Here is a 17397-nt window from a genome sequence, read left to right as displayed (position 1 = left end):
ATACTTTTCGAGCCTTGACTTGCGTTCTGGTTACTGGCAGATACCGATGCACGAGCCCAACAAGGAAAAGACGGCGTTTGCTACTCCCGACGGCCTATATGAATTTAATGTCATGCCGTTCGGCTTGTGCAATGCCCCGGCAACATTTGAGCGGATGATGGACTCAGTGCTCAGAGGACTAAAATGGAAGACCTGTTTCTGCTATCTTGACGACGTGGTTGTCTTTTCCTCGACATTTGCTGAGCATCTCCAACGCTTGGACGAAGTGCTTACGTGCATCTCCAATGCTGGACTACAGCTCAACTCAAAAAAATGTCGTTTTGCGACCAAAAATATCAAGGTACTCGGCCATGTCGTTAGCAAGGACGGGATACGACCCGACCCCGACAAAATCGCTGCTGTTGTCGGATTTCCGCGTCCATGCCAACAAAAAGATCTGCGCAGTTTTCTCGGGTTGGCCTCGTATTTCCGTCGCTTTCTTCGGAACTTTGCCACCATTGCGGCCCCCCCTCAACCAGCTCCTACAGTCCGGCGTAGCTTACGTTTGGTCGAATGAGTGCCAACAAGCCTTTGAGGCATTGAAAGCCGCCTTAACGTCTAGCCCGGTACTCTGCCACTTTGATGAAAGCAAGCCCGCTATCCTCCACACAGACGCAAGTGGCCACGGAATCGGCGCTGCTCTCTTTCAAAGTGATGCTCAGCTCCGGGAGAGGGTCGTTTCCTATGCTAGTCGTTCGTTGACACCCGCCGAGAAGAATTACTCCATTACAGAACAGGAATGCCTTGCCATCGTTTGGGCTGTTCAAAAATTCCGGCCTTACCTCCATGGCCGTCACTTTACAGTGGTTACAGATCACCATGCACTATGCTGGTTATCTTCCATGAAAAACTTGTCTGGGCGCCTTGGTCGCTGGGTTCTCCGCCTCCAACAATATGATTTTTCCGTGACGTATAAGACCGGAAAGAAGCATACGGACGCAGACACTCTGTCTCGTTGCCCATTGTCTTCTCCGTCTACTGCTCTCCAGGAAAGCCTCGACCACGATGTCCCTTTGGCACCCATCACTTTCCCTAGCTCTGCTGGACACGGTGACTTGCCCTCGCTACAGCGAGCAGACGCATACTGCCGCCCCATCATGGACTACCTCGACGGCCGTGTGCCGCCTCCGACCAGCCGTGCACGTCGTCAACTCGCCAAGTTTCAACTCCTCCATGGTGTCCTTTACCGCCAAAATTACCATCCCAATGGCAACAAATGGGTCCCTGTAGTACCTGGTCCACTTCGACGTCGTATCCTCGAAGAATATCACGATGCGGCAACCGCTGCGCACCTTGGCGTCGCAAAAACATACGAGCGAATACGTAGCCGCTACTTTTGGCCTGGCCTCTCTGCAGCTGTGGCCAAGTACGTCCGCTCGTGCCCCTCTTGCCAGCAATGCAAACGTTCGACTACTCCTCCGACCGGACTACTGCAGCCTCTTCCTTGTCCTTCGGCTCCCTTTGAGACCGTGGGCATCGACTTGTATGGACCGCTACCTGCGACCCAATCTGGGTACCGGTGGATAGTTACGGCTGTAGATCATTTGACTAGGTACGCCGAAACTGCGCCTATTCGCTCTGGCACTGCCGCAGAAGTGGCAGACTTCATCCTGCACAACATTATTTTGCGCCATGGAGCTCCACGCGTCCTTCTGAGCGACCGCGGCAGGGTTTTTCTCTCAACCGTTGTTGAAGAGCTTCTGCGTGCTTCGAACACGGCCCACAAAACAACGTCCAGCTACCATCCCCAGACGAATGGTCTGACTGAGCGATTTCATCGAACACTGTCGGACATGCTCTCCATGTATATTAGTCCTGATCATCGCAACTGGAACGTTTTCCTACCCTTTGTAACCTTCGCTTACAACTCCGCAAAGCAAAAGACTACCGGCTATTCACCGTTCTTTCTCGTCTTTGGCCGCTCCCCATCGATTACTTTTGAATCCAGTTTTTTCTACGCTCCTGTCGCCTCTGATGCACCATCGCATGAGCAGTACGTTTCGCGGCTCGCCCACTGTCGAGACCTCGCGCGACGTCGAACAGAAATTCGGCAGCACGAACGGAAAACCCGCTACGACGTGAAGCATCGCTCTGTGCGGTTCCGTCCCGGGGATGAAGTGTTGCTATGGACACCCGTTCGCGTCCCCGGACTGTGCGAGAAGTTCCTCCACCGTTTTCTTGGCCCATACCAAATCTTAGAAGAGACTTCTCCTGTCAATTATCGCATCACGCCGGTAACTCCGCCTACAGACCGCCGTCGCTGTGGCACTGAAATCGTTCATGTATCCCGCCTGAAGCCATTCAACCACCGTACCACCGACTGACTCGCGGCCAGGAGGCCGCTTCCGCTCGCGGAGGGGAAATTATGTGAGACCCAGTGACTACACTCCCAGTACTTTGGGTTGTGTTACCGGCGCTTCTTCGTAATCACCCACTATCATCAGTGCTAGCCCCGATGGGCTCGGCATCATCATCACTTGTAAATATTCATCATCACCGCTTGATCTGCTTCCTTGGCCCGAGCGTTGAAATAAACGGCCACGCAAACCGTCGTCTCTCTTTCTCTCCTATATATATATATATATATATAAATATATATATACATACATATATATATATATATATATATATATATATATATATATATATATATATATATATATATGTATATATATATATATATATATATATATATATATATATATATATAGGGAGAAGTTGAACTTTTGAAGATGGTAGAGAACACAAGAAAAGAAAACTTTGAACAAGGTAAAAGCACGATTGTTGCCAACGTTTCAGCAAAGAGACTTGCTTTCGTCAGGGGAAAGCAAGCACGTTGGCAACAATCGTGCTTTCACCTTGTTCGAAGTTTTTCTTTATATATATATATATATATATATATATATATATATATATATATATATATATACTGAAACGAGAAGATAACGAACGAAAGTGTATTAACGTGTCCGCTTGGGGCAAGCCTTTGTCAGAATAAAACAAATGACAAGTAACTTGGCGTATAAAGCATCAGGAGCCAATCACAGCAAACATGGGGACAGGTTTTGTGTTGGGCAGGACGACAACAGTCGATGAACATTTGATTCAATATTAAGGCTTGCAGGATTTCCAAGTGACAGGTCACTTTCACTGGCAGAAACAGTGAGAGCTGTACAAAAACGGTAGATAAAGAGTAACGGTAAAAGGCTATGTGAAACAAAATTTCTACCGAACGGCGGAGTCAGCATAACATATGCAATGGAGAGCAAAAAAAAAAAGAAAAAGAAAACAGTAACGTCTGAACAGTCAACCGGTCGTAAGGAATGCGGTAGAGATAGTATGACTCGTGAGACTAATGCCGAAGCTAAGATAGATAAAAACTACTAAAAATGCTTATTTGGGGCACGCGCGCAGTCACATACACACGGACCAATGCAAACACAAATATATCTACGTTAAAAGCAGTACAAAGGTTACATAGAGGCGATCACTGCGACAAGAAAGCCAGCGCGCCAACTCTTTCATTTGACCCCGATTTCATAGATTTGAATTTGTGAATGGGATACGATTCCATCACTTTCCTTTCATGATGTGAGCGGAAACCGGATTCAAGGATTGTTGCTTTTATTTTGTTAAATTAATGACCTACTACGTTGATATGCTGGGGCAACGGCAGGTTCGGGAGGGTCTTTATATACGACTTGTGATTATTGAAACGAAGTCTAAAATACTTGCGGGTCTGTCCAATATACTGAAGCCGGCATTCGGTACTCTCGAACAGCTAAATCACGTTTTCGGTGTCTCAAGTAAAATTTCCTTTTATGTTTAGTGTGAAATTGGAAGCTGTACTGCTGACTGTGGCAGTTGTCGTCATTTGGGGACAAATTCGGCATCGCGGTTTTTGGCTCGGTTGGCAGCCAATTGAAGGTGGGCGAGTGGTTTTAGAGTAAGTGAGTCAATCGCGTAGGTTTGGTGATCGTCGATAGACTAGCGAGGCGAATCTTGAAAAATGCGTTGGAACCTCTGGCGTGGTATAAATATGTTATGATGCTACTTGAGAATTGATGTTACTTTAGGGGCTGACGATGAATAGCTGAGTACCAGATTAGAGGTTTGCTGAGTGCGAGGCTGTGTCGTCGGATGTAAAAGTGCGTTGCCATGAAGCATGTTTGCGTCTCTCAGTGCATCGTCAATAATCTGCGTGGGGTATTTTTGTCTAGTCAAGGCGGCACGGAGTACTGCGCAGTTTTAGTCAAAGTCGGATTCTTGCGAGCATATCCTTTCGAAATGAACCGCTTGGCTGTAAGGTACACTAGTTCAATTATATTTTACATGACAGCTTTCGAAGTGCAGGTACTGATGGTGGTCTGTAGGCTTTCTATAAAGATTTCTATTTAGTTTTTCATCCTTCAAGGACACTGTGACTTCAAGAAAGTTGATTGCTTCAGCCGAGTACTGGTGCGAAAACGAGATACGGGGGTGGCAGTTGTGAAAACCACAGATGAAGGAGAGACGTTCAAGTTCGCCATGTTGCCAAATTAGAAAAACGTCGTCTATAAAGCGTTTGTAATAGAAGGGCTTAAGAGCGCATTTATCCAGGTATGCTGTTTTGAGAGAACACATGAAAATATTAGCATAGCTTGGTCCCACCCTCGTTCCGATTGAAGTACTGTTCATGTGAATATAGTGTGCATTATCAAATTCAAAGTTATTTAGCTCGAGAATCAGTTTTAACAACGTTGCCAGTGTGTCGCCGGACTTGATTCGCAGGTTTCATAGGTTTCAACGGCAGGGCGAACGCCATCGTTGATAGGTATATTAGTGTACAATGAGGCTACGTCCAAAGTCACGAGCAGCGATCTGGGCGGAATGTAGAGTTCCATGATATCGTTTAAAAATGGTTCGCCTTTAACAAACGAAGTGAACTTAGGTGGGACATTGTTTATGAGAGAGTCTCCATAAAGGGAGAGTTTTTCTGTCACTGTGCCACTTTCGGTTACGATGGGATGACCTGGATTATTTTTTTTGTGTATTTTTGGCAGTAGATAGAATCTACCTGCTACCGGACTGAGTGGAACCAGGGTTTTTATGTCGTCTGGTGCTACCTTTGAGACTGTGCCAAAGTTTGCAGGGTTTCTTTGATAGTGGCAATAAATTCTTCGGTGGGGTGGGCACCGACATGCTTATAAAAAAATTGCCTGATAATTGTCTCAGGGCTTCGTTAATATAGTCAGTTTTATTCATGACAACTTTTGCGCCTCGTTTATCTGCTGGCTTAAGGATAATTTCAGGATGTGTCGCTAACTGCTTCAGCGCGTTGCATTCATCCCCTGAAAGATTCTTACGATTTGGGGCCTGCTTTTTGTAGGCGTCAAGTACGTCCCACGTAACGGCAGATATATACATGTCTATATACTTGTCACGCGGTGTTGGGGGAGTCCAGTGCTTATGAGGGGGTAAAGGGTCATGCATCTCATTTGGGCTGGGGCGATCATGGAAATAATCTCGAAGTCGTAAATTGCGGCAATAGTTATCCAGGTCTTTAAAGAGGGGAAATTAAGAATTTTCAGGACTAGCGGTCCTGGTCGCAATCCTGGTCACTACTCAATGGTCGTGGTCACTACTCTCGTGGTCACATGGTCTTGGCCACGACCATGTGACTCTCTCTCTCTCTCTCTGACCATGACTCTCGTGACCACGTGGTCACAATGGTCGTGGTCACTACGTGGTCACAACACCAGCGGTCCTGGTCACTACTCAATGGTCGCAAGAGGCTCTTTGTTATTTGACGCCATCTGCGTGTAGACATCTGCGCCCCTGCGTGCAGACATCTCCGCGCAGACATCTGCTCACGCTGGCGTCCAAAAAACGTACTAGCGACTGCGCCTACGTTATTATTGGAGGAGCATGTATACCTGCAACCTGAAGTACGTTCGCTCATGCCCGGAATTCCAACTCTGCAAATCACCGCCTACTTGCTCTATGGCCCCATTGCAACCACTACCATCCCCCGCGAAACCCTTTGATCGCTTTGGCATCAATCTATATGGCATTTAACAGCCACCGATAACGGGTGGATAATTGTAGTAGAACACCTCACAATGTACGCCGAAACAGCTGCCTTGCAGGCATCCACAACCTGCCTTGCCGGCCTCCACAGCTCGTGACGTCGCCACCTTTTTTAGGTCACCTTGTCCTTCGTCACGGAGAGCCTCGAGAACATCTGAGTGATCGAGGATGCGCTTTCTTATCGAACGTTGTGAAAGCTACTCGCCGAATGCCATGTTATTCATCGCACGGGCTCCTCGTACCATGCGCACAGCGGTTCAACCGACCCTGACAGATATGCTTTCAATGTACGTGTCGTCGGATCACTGCAATTGGGGCACGCTGTTGACAACTGCACGTCAACAGCGCCAGAAGCATGGCCGTGACGATTTCACAAGCCCTTTGACACTTGATCCCGGCTCGCATGTGTGGCTTCGGGTGCCCTGCCCGAAACCGGGTCGCTCCTAAAAACTCTCTTCAAAGCTAAATATCACGGCCCTTACACGGTTATCACCCGCACTACGCCTGTAAACGACATTGTGGAACCAGTCACCCCCTCCTCTGATCTTCGCAACCGAGGGCGTGAAACTGTCTACGTTCAACAACTGAAGCCCTACTACGACACCCTGGTGACGTCCTCACTTTAACTCACCAGGTTGGCTCCTTTTCCACCGGGGGCGACTGCAGCAAGGGTAATGAGCAGCTCCCATAACTTCGTCAGCCCATTGCGGCATGCGCCACATCAAGAAAGAGTGCCATGCGAGCGTGGTAACTTCATACACGAGGGTATGCGTGCAGGCTGGGAGTAGCGGAAGAAGTTCTGCTGAGAGGGTGCTCGGCGCGTGAGTTGGGCCATCGTCTGTACGCTTGTACCTACGCTCCCCTCTTTTCTGTTCCTGCCAATAAGCCATATTCAGTCTGGTACCAGAAAGTCAACTCCATCTATTACATAACACACACACACACACACACACACACACACACACACACACACACATATATATATGTATATATATATATATATATATATATATATATATATATATATATATATATATATATATTGTCACGAAGACAAGGATGATGCAGTTGTCTTGAATGAGAAACACGTTTATTGGAGCGAACTTGTGCTCCCCTAACAACTCAAAAGAACACAGAGGCGGCGAAGCAGCGGTCAACAAAGTGACTTGCACAGGCGAGTGTCGTCGAATCGAATGCCCCGACGTCCGCACTGCAGGCTTTTTATCTTTTGGCGCGCGTGGTTCTCGAAACGTCGATTGGCATCGAGAACATAGTAGATGCAAGAAGATTATTCTGGGCTGTTCACTTTAGATCGGAATGCTCTCCCTATCACAACAGATAACACATGCGGCACGGAAAGAAAGAATGGAATACGCGCTTCCCTTGGCGCAGAGATAACACAGACCGGCGCAGCCGGGCGGTAAAAGCAAAACACAAATAAACAAACCCAATGTATGGTTCGCGGCATTACCCCCCTCTAAGAGTGCATCGACCCGATGCCAACATAAGCGACAGTCCGAACAAATGAAAATAAAAGTTCGTCATCGTCCGTAGAAAGGTTTTAAGCGCACCACGTGGACGACTTCTGGCCGCGTGCGTTGTCGTGATGTGCCGGAGTCACCATCGGGGATCACTTCCTAGGTAAGTTGGCCAACACGTCGTAGAATCTGGTAGGGTCCGAAATACCGTCGTAGGAGAAATACCGTCATTTGAAGAAAACAAGTGGCAAGAGTTACGAAAGGTTCCACTAGATAGGCTCCACGTTCTCCTTGGAACGCACGTGGACTAGGGAAACGCGGTTCTATAAACGTTTAAGTAGGGCGCCTCGATTCACACGCGTCTTCGCCGTACGGCAGCGTTGGCATCGGGACACCCGGTTTGGAGCAGTGGAACGTGAGAAATTTTAAATGATTTAAGCAAACCTTTGGCGTCTTTACCTTGGGAGGAGCGCGACGCAACAGGAACAACATAAGAGGTGAGCGGGAAAGCGAAGGGAGGCATTCACTTGGCAAAAGTCGATAAACACTATCGTCTTTTGACGACATTTGCAACGAAAGGAGCAGATACGCGGCCAATTTTTCCTTCACTTAGACGACGGGTGACGCCCATGGGGTAAGTGAATGTTCGATAATTTCCTTAACGAGCATTTTGTCAACTTCCTGTTGAATAACTCGGCGTTCGCTTACAGAGACACGGTATGGGCGTCGAGAGATAGGAGTTGCGTCGCCGGTGTTAATGCGGTGTCTTACTAAAGTGGTCTGGCCTAAGCGACGGTTGCCGGGATCGAAAATGTTACGATAACGGGCCAACACGCGGCGAAGGTCTTCCGCTTGTGAAGACGTGAGATCTGCGGTGATCATCTGGTCAAAGGTTCTTCCGGAGAACCAGGAGGGTGTGTACCATGGGAAGATGACGGGGACGCGGACGCAGACAAACTTAAGATATCTGAGCGTTTCAAGGGCGGAGGTGTAGCAAGAGACGTTCGAATTGGGAGGATTTGGGGTATGCGGCCAAAATTGAGAACAGGGATGCAAATGTGGCCGTTTTCAACTGTCACGGCGGTATGAGCAAGGGTTAGGTCACGTGCGACCAAAATGTCCGTGATAGCGATGTGATATAATCCCCGTCTTCAACTGGAGGACAGGGTGGCAAAGGGATGAATGTGGCAGCTCGTGGCAATAACCTAACGAATTTTGTAGAGCGGAGGCGGCAGGGCGAGTCGTCAACCGTTGTAGCTGCTTGCGAAAGTTCAAGGCGCACGAAACATGAGGCACAGTCAGTGAGGGCAGCGTGTTCTCCCAAAACGTCCAGGCCCAGTATGAGATCATGGGGACATTGCGGCAGCACATGGAACAAAACTGAAAGTGGACGATCGTCTATTGTTACGCGTGCAGTGCACAGGCCGAGTATAGTAGGGACTCTTTCATCAGCGACACGCACCAGGCCAGGTGGAGCTGGCGTCCAAACATTGTTAAGTACATTGCGAAGTCTTGCACTCATGGCAGATATATGCTCGCCTGTGTGAAGTATTGCTTTAACTGGAACATCATCGACTTTTACATTGATAAGATTGGGCCGGGTAGGTTCAGTGGATAGAGGATTTGCGGGCGTCATCGTCATTGCAGCGCTACATCTCGGTGCTGCACCATTTAGTTTTCTGACGATGGGCGGCTGTTATAGGTAGCAGAAGGCGAGAGATGAGCTTGCCGTGAAGGCGACTGGCGGCAGTGAGGGGAAGGGGAGCGGCTACTTGGGGATGTGAACGCATCGGCAGGGAAGGTGTCTTGCGCCTGATGGGACGGAAATCGATGAGAGGGAGTTCCAAAAGGCCAATAAGTCGGAAAACCAGTACGTAGAGGTGAGGACCAGTGGTTGCGGCATTATCGGGATACATGTCTGACGCCACGGCAGGGGAAGCAGATTGGTCGGTCGGCAGGTGTGGCCAATCTGCGGGATTGCGAGCACGAGCAGACGAATACTGACTCCTGGCAGGTTGGGCGGTGCAAGGATTGCAGTTGCCGGTATGATGAAAAGCGCATATAGAGCGGGTGCCCAAGTTGTCGATTTCTTTACGGACGACCGTCTGAATGAGTGCCACAGTAGCGGTAACAGGTCCAGCCGGATACGGTGGCAAAGTTGCAGGGGACATGAATTCGACCTCCCGGCGGATAAGTCGTGGTAATGCCGGAGACGGGGGCACTTCGGGATGTCATAGGGGCTGTTCCTCACACCTCGATGTTGCGGCAGTATGCGGTAGCCGGGCGAAGTGATGACCGATCCGGCGGCTTTTTGCCTCCTCGAAGCGTCGGCATTCAGTAATCATTGCATCAAGACTTGTGCAGTTCCTAAAGACAAGCAAATTGAAAGCATCGTCGGCAATACCCTTAAGAACGTGGCCCACTTTTTCTGACTCCGGCATGTTGCAATCAACCTTCTGGCATAGAGCCAGCACGTCCAGTACGTACGAAACGTAGGGTTCCGTCGCAGACTGGCCTCGGGAAGCAAGTTCGTTCTTTTCGCAATCTGGCGAGCCGTAGACTAGCCGAACAATCCCCTGAGCTACTCATTGAACTGGTCCCAGCATGTGATTGTTTCCCCGTTTTTCTGATACCTGACAAGTGCGGGCTTTTCCAAGTAACAATTCACATTGGCTAACATGATCGTCTGGTCCCACCTGTTGTGGAGACTGACGCGTTCATACATCTTCAGGCAGTCGTCAACGTCGACGTTATCGGTACCGGAGAATTTACCGGGGTCAGGCGGCTGGGACATGACGATAGTGTGGTGTCGCATCGGCGATGGCCCCGAAGGGCGAAGCAGGAGAGAAACGCTCGAGTCGAAGAGTCAAGCCAAAAGAGAGCATATATTCAGAGTGACCTCCCCTATATATCCGCGGCGTAGCCTCCTGGTGGTAGAACCACCGAAACGCTGAGATGCGAAAACCCCGGATACTACCTACTTCATCCCTTCAAACAAACTCCCCCATGGGAGGAAAGGCTGGATACAGGAAACAAAACAACTCAAAATAGCGACACAAACTCAATCAAAATGTCTCTGTTCTGTCTACCCTTCCTTCGGGGACGACTATCCGTTGCAGAGTTTGTCTCAACGAAACACTTTTTTTCATACTTCATTTGCAGTCTCCACGCACCCCTGCACTACACTTTCACCGCTGGCACGCAGCACTGTTTGTGGTGAACCCCCTGTCACCTTCGTCTCCCCATTTTCTTTTTCTTCTTTTTCTTGTCAGCGGTCGTCCGTCGCTCCGCTGGGCTTATCTTGGGCTTATCCTTTTTGTCGTCCTTCTCGACGCCTCCCACAGGCTTGTCGGCTTCGTCGGCCTTCTCGGTGCCTCCTTTGACCTTCTCGGCGTCTTTCAAAATCGTGGGCTCCCCCTCTTCCTAGGCCTTCTCGGCCTCTCCCTCGGGCTTATCTGCTTCGTCAGCCTTTTCGGCTTCTTTCTCAGGCTTGTCACCTTCTTTATTTTGAACCTCCTGAGCCTTACTTGTGCCCTCCTCAAGTTCAAACGAGTTCGCTCAAAATTTCTCTCGAAGATCTGTTCGTTGAGACTTTAGCAGCCACGTTTCTTCAGCGAATTTCGCTTCTTTCCTTCTCCTTTGTGCTAGTTCAAGGCGACGTTGAAAATTTTCTTTGGATAGAATTGAGATAGTTGATCCTCTGTCTACCAGAAGGGAGTGTAAAGTGCCATTCACCTTGTCATCGGCGTAGAATTCTTGCCGTGGTGAATTTGCATGTTGGCCCAGCTGGTTGACGACTATTCTCTTGTCGTCGTCGGGTGGAGTCTCGATTTTTCGCAACGGTGGCCTGGTGTGTCGTTTCCCACGAGGTGACAACGGATGCGTGGTTGCAGAACGCTGCGTACGGCAGGCATTCTGGAAGTGGCTGACTTTACCACACTGGAAACACGTTTTCCCTAGAGCGAGACACTGTTGAAAAGGGTGCCACATCCTACCACAGCGGCCGCACGTTGGAGAACGCCGAGCACTGGTCCGGGATAACCTAAGCCCCGGACGTGACGGTGCTTCTCTTCTGTTTGTTGAGATTGTCGGGCGGAACTCGCGACGTGGAAATCGAAGCGGTCGAGTTTGTTGAGTCCCGTCGATCGCTTGAACTATTTCTTCTCTGGCTGCTCGATATCGTTGCAGCAGATCCTGGACTTCAGTTACGTTTTGACTAACTTGCATGGCTTTGTCAAACGTGAGTGCCGGGCCTTCTGTGAGCAGACGTTCCCTGGTGCGATCGGACGCAAGTCCCACGATGAGTTGATCCACGAGTGACGCGGCTTCGTCGGAACCGAAGTTGCATTGTCGACCCACGTATTGCACACGGCGCGCGAAGTCGATCGCTGATTCCGTTTCTGCTTGACATAAACTTCGGAACTGTATGCGGTTCTCCCGCTGTGATGTCGAAACGTGAAAGTGAGCCGCGAGGCCGTGAACAAGATACTTGTACTCGTCGGAATCACTTGCGCCCGCAGGCCTGGCTGACTCGATGATATGGGCGATGCGATCTGCTTCCGTCCCCAAAAAGGTCTTTAAGAGTGCTGCTTTGCGTTTTGGCGTGACTTCTTCTCAGCCTGCTACGAGAAGGTATGTTTCAAACGAGTGGTGCCACTCGCGCCATGGGATGGCCGGCCTTCCCGTGTCCGGCAAAAATGGAGGGGGCTTTGCGGCTATGTCAGCCATCTTGACACGATAATGAACGAAGTGGTGCCGCTTTACTTTGCTTTATGAAGTTTATATAATCCTGGTGCAAGAAATACTTGGTGCCAGTTGACGATATCTTGCAGTATTACCTGAAGGTTACATGTCGCTGGACGTATTTGCTGCGTGTAGCTCGATGCACGTCAATTTCGGCACTATGCTGCTGGCCGCCCTTTCCTCGCTGGTGCGGTCGTCCACGTAGGCCTAACTCTCTATCGCTCTCGGCTGACTGTTCCAGCCCTCACTACTTGACAATAAAATGTGCGGGCTGTTCGGCGGCTTACATGTTACTGCAGGAATGTCGAGCGCTTACATTTCGGACGGTTCTTGCGTCGGGTGCGCTATTGTGGTGTCGCGTCCGTGACGGCCCCGAAGGGCGAAGCAGGAGACCAACGCTCGAGTCGAAGAGTCAAGCCAAAAACGAGCGTTTATTCAGAGTGACGTCACATATATATCCGCGGCGTAGCCCCCTAGTGGTAGAACCACCGAAACGCTGAGATGCGAAAACCCCGGATACGACAGATAGGAGGAAGAGCCATTGTCGAATATGCTTGAGTGCCTTGGTGCAATGTTGTCACAGAATATATGCGCCGACTGCGTAGCTCCGTGATGTTTGGTAGAGCCTGGAAACCCAACTGAACCCTTGGGTCCACGGAGAGACGATGCAGAGCTTGGCCGTCGGAGGGGAACGAGTCCGCACATTCCACCAAAAGATGTTACGAGGGTAAAAGAAGAGGGGATCCAATATATTCACCCTATTCTCAGTATTTACGGTAGATAGCAACGCAGGTCGGCATCTGACAGGACCTTCATCTTCCTTTAAAAGCCCCAAAACTTCCCTCGTCTTCGTGGTCATCACTCAACACCGACAGGTAACAATATGACTAAGAGTGAGGGGCTGATTGATAAAATACCGAAAGGAAGGCCGGAAGCCTACAACGCCAGAAAAGGCACAGGGAAAAAGTTAGGTATTTTTTACTACGATTGGTGAAGTTAACCGTGTACATTTTTTTATAAAAGAAAGCGAAGAAAACGAAAAACACGCGTTAAGAGGCTAACGAAAATGTTTAATCGTCAATGTTCGGGTAAGATGAATTTGCTGTTTTGCTACCAGTGTATACCCCCGTTACCTGCTTTTTCCGGCCACCTATTACAGCCCTTCTCGCAATAATTTAAGCCGTTGAACCCTGCTTATAGGTTCGTATGCCACGGCCACTTCTGAGGGAGTTCTCTTGCAAGGTGTAACTCAAATGGTGTGTCCTACCCGAATCGAAAGAAAATATTAGCACCAGTTGGTTGGGCAGGGGTAAAGAGTTAAAGATCAAAACCTGTATGGCGCACCTGTTTTATATAGAAAATAAATGCCCTTTATGGAGCTTTCTTTTAAGAAAAAATGTATAGGTTTCGATCAGCCCTTTTCTTGCCACATTATTTATAACACCGATTGGCAGGACACAAAATACTTACGGTTTGGTTGCGTCGTCCACGCTTGCCTCAATTATCCAATGGGAGGATATCCCGAACGGGGGATTGATTAGCCAGTCCTTTCGCTCCTGAAAGAAAGCGAACCGTTTATTGAGCCATTCTGTGTTGCTTCAGTGCTAAATTTATTAAGCTTATCTAGCGCACTACTTAAATTAGGCAGTTCGCCAAAGCATACAGCCTTAGTGTGTGGGTAACGCTGAAAAGGAGAGAACAATTCCAGGTCTTTAAGGTGAACCTACAAGCGCCCTACTGATCTCATACTGGTTTTAATGTCATTTTGTGTTTTCTGCATCGTTGAGCTGTCGGGTTTCTTCGATTTGTTCGTCATTCCAAACTGAATTTTTTTATGGCATATGCCACATGTCAACCTGGTTCAGCATTGCTAAAACCTTTTCTTGCCCACTTGTGAATGAACAGTCACAGCGAGCGTAAGCAAATCGATTGATTGATTGTAGGGTTTAACGCGCCGACGCAACGCAGGCGATGAGGCGCGCCGTAGTTGAGGGCTCCGGATTAATTTTGACCACCTGGGGATCTTTACCGTGCGCCGAAATCTCGTACACACGGGCGTTTTTGCTTTTCGGCTCCATCAGAAAAGCCGTAAGCAAATCGAAGACCAGCATCATCATTGTCAACATCATCAACATCAGCAACTGCTACTACTACTGCTACCTTTTCTGTCCACTGGGGGACCATGGCTTCCCCCATAGACCTCTAACCACGCCTTTAATTAAATGTCTGAGTCCAGTGTTACGACGCTGCCATTCCACCGATGGCAGCCCGTTATTGCATACGGAAAGGCGTTCCTTCACAAACGGGGCTCCGTCGCCTTCTTTATGCGAGGTAGCGCGGTGAAGAGTGGCCAGGAGACGTTGCTGCCTCGGTACCACAAGAAGAAGCCGAAGCCAAGCTTATCTGGTTTACTGCATGGGAAGAGATGATCCAAAACAAGACACAAACAATGCCCTTATGGGTTATGCTACGGTACAGGACTCGAGCAGAGTGACAGCATTAATTCGCTGCTACCAAACGAACGCAGTACTCCGCTTGGGGCCCCGTATTTATGCACAAAGTGCTAAAAGTCAAATATGTTCTCGCCCGCTTTTTACGCACGGCGCGAACATAATACAGACCCTCACAACGCTGTTTCCAGAGTTCGTGAGGTGTCGGTATTAGCGGCGCACGCTGTGTCTGAGAAATGGGAGAGAGGATATCTCGATGCGGCGTCCGCGTCCTTTGAGGATGTCTCGACTCGCCGCGTGGGCCACCGCCTAAGTTTGAATCACGGTGACAGTGAGGCACCCTTGCGGCGGCCGTTATTCAGCATGTTGTCATTTGATGGCAGTCGCTGCAAGCTTGAGTCATCGACAGAGAGGCGCACGTGGAAGGCACACGTAGTGGTAGGCTCTGCCACAAAGCACGAGAGCGCTGCACAAACTTGCAGCACAGCAACGCGCTGAATCGTGACAGCTTCTCCGCCGGGGGTCCTAGATCACAAAGGATAATGTTCTTCAACCGTCGTCCTGAAAGATGCTCTCGAACAGATGCTAGACTCCAGGCCTGGACTGTAAGACACCGGGCTGGGGCTTTACCGGTCCGTTCAGAGAACGAATAGTGGCCTCCCAGGAGCGTCCCTGGCTCGTGAGGCAAGCAAGAGAACAACAAAAAAGGACACAAGCGCATCGCCAGAAAGCTCGAAGACAAATCCACAATGAAGGTCTACCACGCTCTTCGTTGCGAAACAATACGCAAATGACTAACTACAATAGTTACACTTTAGCACAGCAGTGCGTTAGCCAACCGCACTAACTTGAAAGATGACATTTCGCTTGATTGGAAATGTCCCACACAAAAAATTGTCCGCGTATCTGCTCCTTTCGTTGCAAATGTCGTCAAAAGACGATAGTGTTTATCGACTTTTGCCAAGTAAATGCCTCCCTTCGCTTTCCCGCTCACCTCTTATGTTGTTCCTGTTGCGTCGCGCTCCTCCCAAGGTAAAGACCCCAAAGGTTTGCTTAAATCATTTTAAATTTCCCGCGTTCCACTGCTCCAAACCGGGTGTCTCGATGCCAACGCTGCCGTATGGCGGAGACGCTTGTGAATCGAGGCGCCCTACTTGAACGTTTATAGAACCGCGTTTTCCTAGTCCACGTGCGTTCCAAGGAGAACGTGGAACCTATCTAGTGGAACCTTTCGTAACTCTTGCCACTTGATTTCTTGAAATGCCGCCAGAAGCTATATGGCGCGGGCGACAGCAGGAGACGGCGGAGTGATATTTTTGTCTTCAGTTGATGAAGTATTATATCTCGCCAATATCAAACTTGTACGATTTTTTATAAAGGAACGCTGCAAATATCACTTGTGTATTAATTTGTTGTCTTATATATGCGTAATGCCTTGTTGTTCTTCAACAATATTGACAAGTATGAACATTACACTGGACTTAGACGGGCGCATTTAGCTGTGACTATATAAGACTATTGTGCAGGCATTGTTTTGCTTTGGCCGGGTGGCTGAATCGAGTCACAGACAGACAGACGGACAGACATACAGACATACAGACAGACCAAAATTTCTGCGTTTAAGTAGCCCAAGAAAGACTATCGTCTTTAAAAGAAACGTAATCTAATTGCCCAAAACCTGCTTCACGAAAAACAACGCAATTCATAAAGTCAGGCGTCTACAGGCCACTTCTTCCGCTAAGAATTACGATTTGATCTCTCATCATTACCCTGAGCTTTCCCTTTCGAATCACACTTTATGTGCCCCAGTTCTCTGAAAGCGACTGCGACCGGTTCCGAGGACATCAGTCATTTTCAAAAGAGTATCTCGAGTGCGCGGAGAAAACTGCCCAAGTTTCCACCGCTCGAGCAAGGCGTGTGCTTTGTTCTCTTTAGCTCCGAGGTCCACGGAGACCTGCATAATGCGTGCGTTCGGCGCTGCCACACGGCAGGCGCACACTAGAATTCTTGCTGAACGTGTGCCTTAAAGTTTTGCCTCCGTGGTCGTGCTTTGCCATTATGGCGACAACGTCGGTGAGCGAACACCAAAGGGTGTTTTCCGCTCTGTATGCCGGCTGCCAAGGCTACACTAGGTGCCGTCGGCGCTGTCTCGGAAGTTGGCTCAGCCTCAAGAGACGCCGCAATCGCTACGAACTCCGTTGGTCGTCGCTCGATATCGAGTGTGAGTTTGTCGCAGAACGCTAACGACTCGCTCAGTGATGGCGTCGTCGTTACGCTTAGCTGCACCATGAAAACCGGTCAATGTCTCCACTGCTGTCTCTGCCACAGCGCCGCGCTTGTTCTGAATTCGCGTATTTAGAACCACCTTTCGTTTCTACGGGCGCGTGTTGCCTCCTTTCGCTAGCATCACCATTCACACTTTCATGGAAAATATCGTTAGCTCGCGAACTGCGCGTGCTCGGGGCGGCAGCCCTTTCGGAGTCTTCCCGTAAACCTGAGCCTCTGAACATGACGCTGACACTTCTTCGCTCTGTCTAGGGGCCTTACTTTCAGTGGACGTAGGCTGCCCTCTGTCGTGAGCCTCTGAAAATGCGCTATCTGCGCTATCTTTCTCTGTC

General features: G+C 49.3%; 1 long non-coding RNA gene across 1 annotated transcript in view; it reads right to left on the bottom strand.

The window, feature by feature from the left end:
• The window catches only part of LOC144157951 (uncharacterized), a 47380-nt gene that overhangs the window by 7378 nt on the left and 22605 nt on the right, over window positions 1–17397 (bottom strand). The window contains exon 2 of the long non-coding RNA XR_013319912.1: window positions 13800–13885. This is a non-coding gene — a long non-coding RNA (uncharacterized LOC144157951). The remainder of the gene's footprint in view (window positions 1–13799; window positions 13886–17397) is intronic.

The sequence above is a fragment of the Haemaphysalis longicornis genome, unplaced genomic scaffold (genome assembly GCF_048455015.1).
Source record: "Haemaphysalis longicornis isolate Haplotype H1 unplaced genomic scaffold, Haemaphysalis longicornis Haplotype H1 scaffold_10, whole genome shotgun sequence".
Taxonomy (NCBI): Eukaryota; Metazoa; Arthropoda; class Arachnida; order Ixodida; family Ixodidae; genus Haemaphysalis; species Haemaphysalis longicornis.
Note: the sequence above shows the minus strand (reverse complement) of the source record. Positions and strands in the feature narration are given on the sequence as shown.